Below are 7,337 nucleotides of genomic sequence, written 5' to 3'. Positions count from 1 at the left end.
CCCGGGGCCGGGCGCGCCCACTTGGCCCGGGCTCCGCGGGAGGAGGGAGCGGGCCTCGCGGCCCGGGGGCGGGGAGTGGCCGCCCCTCCTGGGACCAGCGCGGGGGGTGGGGTGGGTGGAAGGTGTGGGAGGGGAGGTCGGCGTCTCTGAAACGCCACCTCGGGGTCTTCCCGAGTCTTCTTTCTCCCCATCCTTCCCTTCCGAGTGTCCCCAGTTGCAGGGCCCGGGGAGGAAGGTGGCTCTGCCTTAGGAGGGCGCTCTTCCTGCCCGGCCGGCCCGGGAGGGGAACAGGGTGGGTTGAGGACCTCGGGGGAGTCGGCACCCTGCGCGCCGCCCGCAAGGAGGCCGGGGGTGTCCGCCGCCGCCTGGCGCCCTGCGATAACCCCCTCGCCTGAGCGCTGTGCCCCCGCAGCTGTCGCCCAGGGCTGGGGGGAGGAGGGGGGACAACGCCACACCCCGTGCGTTTGGGGACAGTCCGGAGCCTGGGGCAGGGCGGTGCGAGGACCACGTGGGAGGGTTGAGTCCATATGTAACCCCGCTTCCTGTTCCCCCCTCCCACGCCGCGAGGGTTAAGGGGTCTCTCCGCTTATTCCACCTGTCATCAACTGCCCCACCCCCCCCCGCACCCCACTTCCGTCCACTTCTAGGCGTGACCCCTCCCCCAGGTCCTTAGCCCCTCCAGGGTCAAGATCAAACTCCACACTAAAGGCTGTCTGGGTCCCTGAGCGGGAAGTGGCCAGGCCCCTTCCCAGACCTGGGCCTCTGGCATGCTCCCTCCTGATGCCTTTTTTTTTCCACTTAGCCCCTCTGTCTGGGGAGGTCTTTGACTCAATCGCAGAAGAATGCCAGGCACTATAACAAGCGGAGGGGCTGGATGTGTTTAATCAGAGAGGCCTTGAGCAAGGGGTGGGGGTGGGGCAGCCGTGTGGAACCACTTGTGGGCCAGTGTGTTGTGATCTGTGGGCCTGCTGGCTGTGTGCACCCAACATGGTTGTGTGTGCACTGTGTGGAGAGGGAGACTGTGGAACTGTTGTGTCCACATGTGACTCTGATGACTGTGGGGTGCACGTCTGTGAGGGGATATGTGGGTAGGTGACTGTGATCGGGGGAGGGATTATGCGAGTGGTGGTGGTGCTGGTTGTGGAGTGTCTGCGGGGCTGGCTGTCGTGACTGTGTGGTGGGGCATCTATATAGTTGTGTGTGTGATTGTGTGCCTGCGAGAGACTGGGGGCTGAAGTGTGTGGCTGTGGGAGGGGGTGCTCACAGCAGCTGTATGGCGTGTCTTCTGAGGGTGACTAGGGCCCCCGAGTATATGGTCATTAATCCATGTTTCTGAGTGTGCTGCCTGGTGTGGTATATTTATATCTCTCTCTAGTGCAAGGGGGTGGGGGATTAACACCCAGGGCAGCCAAATATACCCTTGTAAGGTATGCACAAGAAAAAGTCAGGTTTTGGAGGCTGCTGGTCATTTTCTGACTTACCTCAAAAATATTCCAGGGGAGGAGGCTGGCAAGGCCTCCGGGGCTGGTTGTTTGACAGCCACTGCCAGTCCGAGGGGAGCTGAGGGAGCCCGGGGAAGGCCTGCCAGCAGCACTGTTTAGCGAGGTGCTAGGCAACAGGCAGAAAGGGCGGCGCTGAGGGCTGTCCCTTCCCCTCCAGCCCCCGCCCAGGACCTGGCCCCAGGCAGCCCCCGATACTGATTCCTTAACCTCTCTCAACCTCCCCCCAAGCCCTTCTTCAGGCTGAAACACCAAATCCCCTGGGGTCCCAGAAACACCTCTAGCTCTTTGTTTTTGCTGTTCCCTGTGCCTGGAATACCCTTCCAGCTCTTCACATTCACTAATCTTCAGGTCTCAGCTTACATGTCATCGCCTCAGAAAGGCCTTCTCTGATGTGTCCATCCCCTGCAGAAATGTCCGTCCATGTTCCGTGTGTCCCGTCACCCTGTTTATTTTCTAAACACGTGCTGCAGGCTTTAATAACATTGTTCATTTTCCATTCCTTCCTTTTCTGCTTCCCCCACTAGAATGGAAGGCAGGAAGAACACTTCTGTGTCCCCAGGGCCAGCACAGGGCCTGGTACATGTAAAATCTCAAAAACTTTTTGAATGAATGAAGGAAAGAAGGATAATCCTCCCTAGGCCAGTTCAGGCAACATTTGATGCCTGTTGTGTGCCAGGTCTGGGCCACTCACCACCAAAGAGTCCCTTTGAACTCAAGGAAACAGATATACACATGTGCCCAGGCTGTGTACACCAAGGCAGAGGGAGGTGGGTGAGGCCGCAGGACTCCATTCACTCAGCAAACATCGGCACTTGTCCTGGGCTGGGCCCTGTGTCAGAGCAAATGGCCTTCTTTGGCCCAGGGCCCTGCCTGCAAAGAGCTCACAGTAGAGAGGATGCTAGAACTGTCCCCTGGGGAGACAAACCCCTACAGAGAATAATGCCAAATCACTGAGCTGAGTGATGGGCTAGGCACTGGGAACTGAGGAAGCCAGGGATGGGAGAGATTTATTCCAGGCCTGGGAACAGCCTCCTGGTCGAAGTAACTTGGGCCTGGAAGAGGAGAAGGCGTGTTACAGTGTCAGGCTGCTTGGACAGACAAGCACAGCCCTCTGCCTCTCAGCCCCTCCACAAAGCTGAGTTCACGAAGACAGGAGAAACCTCCTGGCTGCCTACTCTTTGCCTACCCTGAATTCTCTGTGCTTTTGCCCTGTGTCCAGGGGCTGACTGTTGCTGACCTTAGCCTTCTTGCCTTATGGTTTCAAGTGAAGTTTGGCCAGTAGGAGACATTGCCAGGGGATCAGAGGGACGGAGGAGAGTGAGACCAGGATATTTATAATACTGTGTTTTTTTTTGTTGTTCAATTGCTAAGTTGTGTCCAACACATTGCAACCCCATGGACTGCAGCAGTCCAGGCTTCCCTGTCCTTCACTGTCTCCTGGAGTTTGCTCATGTCCATTGAGTCAGTGATGATATGATTTTGGCAGGTACTATGTTCCTCCAGTAAAAGTCACAGCTCCTGTTGGGTGGCCAGCGACCATGGATATGAGTCCGGCCAGGCTCGTTAGCAAGGCTCCCTCCTTTACCTCTTCAGGCCCTGAGACGTGACTCTGTTCCACTGTTGTGAGCCCCCAGGGTGCCTCACTGTTTGTGCCCACCCTTCTGTAAATAGTTCCTTCATTAAACCTTCTTCTAAACAACAAAATTCTGTAAAGCAACTCTCCTTCAAAAAAAAATTAATTAAAAAAAAAAAACCTTGTTCTGGCAAATGCTTTGAGTGGTCCTCTGCTTCCTGCTGAGACCACTAACGTAAGAACTAAACCTGGGGAAGATAAGTCCTTGGTAGAGAATTTGGGGAGACATTCCTTCTTTCTTAATTTTCTTGGCTGTGCCACATGGCATGTGGGATCCTAGTTCCCCGATCGGTGACCAAACCCAAGCCAGGGAAGTCCTGAGGAGACCCTCTTTTTAAATCACAACTCAAAACTGCAATCAGAAGATGTGGTGAACTATTACAAAGCCACAGTCACCAAAACAGCGTGGTACTGGCATAAAAACAGAGACGTAGGTTAATAGAACAGTATAAAGAGCCTAGAAATAAACCTACACATTTATGGTCAATTAACGTATAACAAAGGAGGCAAGGGTATACAATGGAAGAAAGAAATCTCTTCAGTAAACAGGAAATAGGAAAAACTGAACAGTTACATGTAAAAGAATGAAATTAGAATATTTTCTCACATCATATGCAAAAATAAACTCAAAATGGATTAAAGACCTAAATGTAAGACTGGAAGCCAGAAAACTCCTTGAAGAAAACATAGGCAGAACACTGTTTGACATAAATCATAGCAATATTATTGTCATTCTGTCTCCTAAAGCAAAGGAAATAAAGGCAGAAATAAACAAATGGAACCTAGTTAGACATAAAAGCTTTTACACAGCAAAGGAAACTATCAACAAAACAGAAAGGCAATCAGCTGAATCAGAGGAAATATTTGCTAATGATATTATCAGTAAGAAATTAATATCCAAAATATATAAATAACCCATACAACTTAACATTAAAAAAAAAATTGAAAATGGACAGAAGACCTAAATAGACATTTTTCCAGGGAAGACCTACAGATGGCCAACAGGCATGTGAAAAAGATGCTAAACATCATTAATAAATGGAGAAATGCAAATTAAAACCACAATGAAATATCGCTTCACAGCTGTCAGAACGACTACCATCAAAAAGACCACAAGTAGCTCTTTCCCATCTTGAAAGATGGCAGGTGAAAAAGCTGAGAAGCTGATACGAAGGAGGAAAAACCTGAGACAAAGAAGGCTGATTCTGGTGGCAAAGTTAAAAAGGTTAAGAAGTGCCGCTGAAATCCTGTCCTGGTCAGAGGAGTTGGCAGATACTCCCAATCGGCTATGTATTCCAGAAAGGCCTTGTACAAAAGGAAGTATTCAGCAGCTAAATCCAAGCTGAAAAGAAAAAGAAGCTGAAGGTTCTTGCTACTGTCACAAAACCAGTTGGTGGTGACAAGAATGTGTGCATGCTAAATCGCTTCGGGCCTGACTCTGCGACCCTATGGACAGGGGCCCACCAGGCTCCTCTGTCCATAGGATTCTCCAGGCAAGAATACTGGAATGGGTTGCCATCCCCTTCTCTAGGGGATCTTCCTGCCCCAGGGATTGAACCCACGTCTCCTGCATTGCAAGCAGATTCTTTACCATCTGAGACACCAGGGAAGCCCAAGAATGGTGTTTCCCAAGTGATTAAACTTCGCTAAATGCCTAGGTATTATCCTACTGAAGATGGGCCTCGAAAGCTGTTGAGTCTTGGCAAAAACCCTTCAGTAACATGTGAGAAAACCGCACACTAGCATCTCTCCTGGGCCCATTCCGAGCATCCTCACTGAGTGCCACAAAGGTCAGAGGGTTGTTTTCCTGAAACAGGTGAGCACTGGCTTGCTACTTGTGACTCGGTCTTTCCCCTCAATCGAGTTCCTGGGTATAGAACAAAATTTGTCATTGCCACCTCCACCAAAACGGATATCAGGGGTGTGAAGGCCCCAGAACATCTCACTGATGTTTACTTCAAGAAGAAGGGGACTTCCCTGGCTATCCGGTGGTTAGGACTCCACACATACCCTGCAGGGGGCACTGGTTTGATCCGTGGTCAGGAAAGTCAGATCCTGCAAGCCCAGTGGTGTGGCCAAAAAAAAAAAAGAAAAAACTACATAAGCCAGGCACTAGGAAGGTGAGATCTTTGATGGGGAGAGAAAGAAGTAAAAAATTACAGAGCAGTGCCAGAGTGATCAGAAAGCTGTGGATCCACAGATTCTGCAAAGAGTCAAAGCTGTTCCTCAGCTCCAGGGCTACCTCCGCTCTGTGTCTGCTCTCACAAATAGAATTCATCCTCACAAAATAGTGTTCTAAACTTCTTATGAAGAACCTAATTAAATAACTGGTCCATTAAAAAAAAAAAAAACCATAAGTAACAAATGTTGGTGAGGATGTAGAAAGAAGGGAACTCTCAGGGAATTCCCTTGGTGGTCCAGTGGTTAGGGCTCCATGCTCTCACTGCCAACAGCCCAGTTTTTATCCCTTATCAGGGAACTAAGATCCCACAAGCCACATAATGTGGCCAAAAAAATTAATTAAAAAGAAGGGAATCCTCATACACTGTGAGTGGAAATGTAAATTGGTGCAGCCACTGAGGAAAACGGTGTGGAGGTGTCTTAAAACTCTAAATATAGAACTGCCATCAGTTCAGTTCAGTCGCTCAGTTGTGTCTGACTCTTTGCAACCCCATGGACTGCAGCACGCCAGGCTTCCCTGTCCATCACCAACCTTCTGAGCTTACTCAAACTCATGTTCATTCAGTCAGTGATGCCATCCAACTAGCTCAACCTCTGTCGTCCCCTTCTCCTGCTGCCTTCAATCTTTCCCAGCATCAGGGTCTTTTCCAATGAGTCAGTTCTTCCCATCAGGTGGCCAAACTATTGGAATTTCAGCTTGAGCATCAGTCCTTCCAATGAATATTCAGAACTGATTTCTTCTAGGATGGACTGGTTGGATCTTCCTGCTGTTCAAGGGACAAGAGTCTCTTGAACTCTTCAAGGGACAAGAGTCTTCTCCAACACCATAGTTCAAAAGCATCAATTCTTCAGTGCTCAGCTTTCTTTATAGTCCAACTCTCACATCCATACATGACTACTGGAAAAGCCAAAGCTTTGACTAGATGGACCTTTGTTGGCAAAATGATGTCTTTGCTTTTTAATATGCTGTCTAGGTTGGTTATAACTTTTCTTTCAAGGAGTAAGTGTCTTTAACTCTATGGCTGCAGCCACCATCTGCAGTGATCTTGGAGCCCCCCAAAATAAAATCTGTCACTGTTTCCATTGTTTCCCCATCTATTTGCCATGAAGTGATGGGACCAGATGCCATGATCTTCGTTTTCTGAATGTTGAGCTTTAAGCCAACTTTTTCACTCTCCTCTTTCACTTTCATCAAGAGGCTCTTTAGTTCTTCTTCACTTCCTCTCATAAGGGTAGTGTCATCTGCATATCTGAGGTTATTGATGTTTCTCCCGGCAATCTTGATTCCAGCTTGTGCTTCATCCAGCCCAGCATTTCTCATGATGTACTCTGCAGAGAAGTTAAATAAACAGGGTGACAATATACAGCCTTGACATACCCCTTTCCCTATTTGGAACCAGTCTGTTGTTCCATGTCCAGTTCTAACTGTTGCTTCCTGACCTGCATACAGATTTCTCAGGAGGCAGGTCAGGTGGTCTGGTATTCCCATCTCTTGAAGAATTTTCCACAATTTGTTGTGATCCACACAGTCAAAGGCTTTGGCATAGTCAATAAAGCAGAAATAGATGTTTTTCTGGCACTCTCTCACTTTTTTGATGACCCAGTGGATGCTGGCTATTTGATCTCAGTTCCTCTGCCTTTTCTAAATCCAGCTTGAACATCTGGAAATTCACAGTTCATGTACTGTTGAAGCCTGGCTTGGAGAATTTTGAGCATTACTTTGCTAGCATGTGAGATGAGTGCAATTGTGCAGTAGTTTGAGCGTTCTCTGGCATTGTCTTTTGAGATTCTTTGGCATTGCCGTGGCGGCTGCGTGGTGATGGAGCAACTTTGAGGAGATACCCCATGTCCAAGGGCAAAATCACATTTAGAATCAAACCCCATACCCGCCAGAGATGCTCAGAGGGCTCAAACAAACCTGATGTGCACCAGGACCCAGAGACCCCACAGAGACTGAGCCAGAACTGTGTTTGAGTATCTCTTGAGGAGGTACAGATCAGCAGTGGACTGCTGCAGGGGCA

The 7,337-nt window shown here is 49.2% G+C and overlaps 1 protein-coding gene and 1 pseudogene across 1 annotated transcript in view; one reads left to right on the top strand and one right to left on the bottom strand.

Annotated features, from left to right (window-relative positions):
* ZBTB8OS (zinc finger and BTB domain containing 8 opposite strand) overlaps nt 1–7,337 on the bottom strand; it is a 305,810-nt gene that overhangs the window by 46,024 nt on the left and 252,449 nt on the right. The window lies entirely within an intron of this gene.
* Nucleotides 4,275–5,434, top strand: LOC129646895 (60S ribosomal protein L6-like; annotated as a pseudogene).

The sequence above is a fragment of the Bubalus kerabau genome, chromosome 3, assembly GCF_029407905.1.
Source record: "Bubalus kerabau isolate K-KA32 ecotype Philippines breed swamp buffalo chromosome 3, PCC_UOA_SB_1v2, whole genome shotgun sequence".
NCBI classification, from domain to species: Eukaryota; Metazoa; Chordata; class Mammalia; order Artiodactyla; family Bovidae; genus Bubalus; species Bubalus kerabau.
This window is presented reverse-complemented; position numbering and strand designations above follow the sequence as displayed.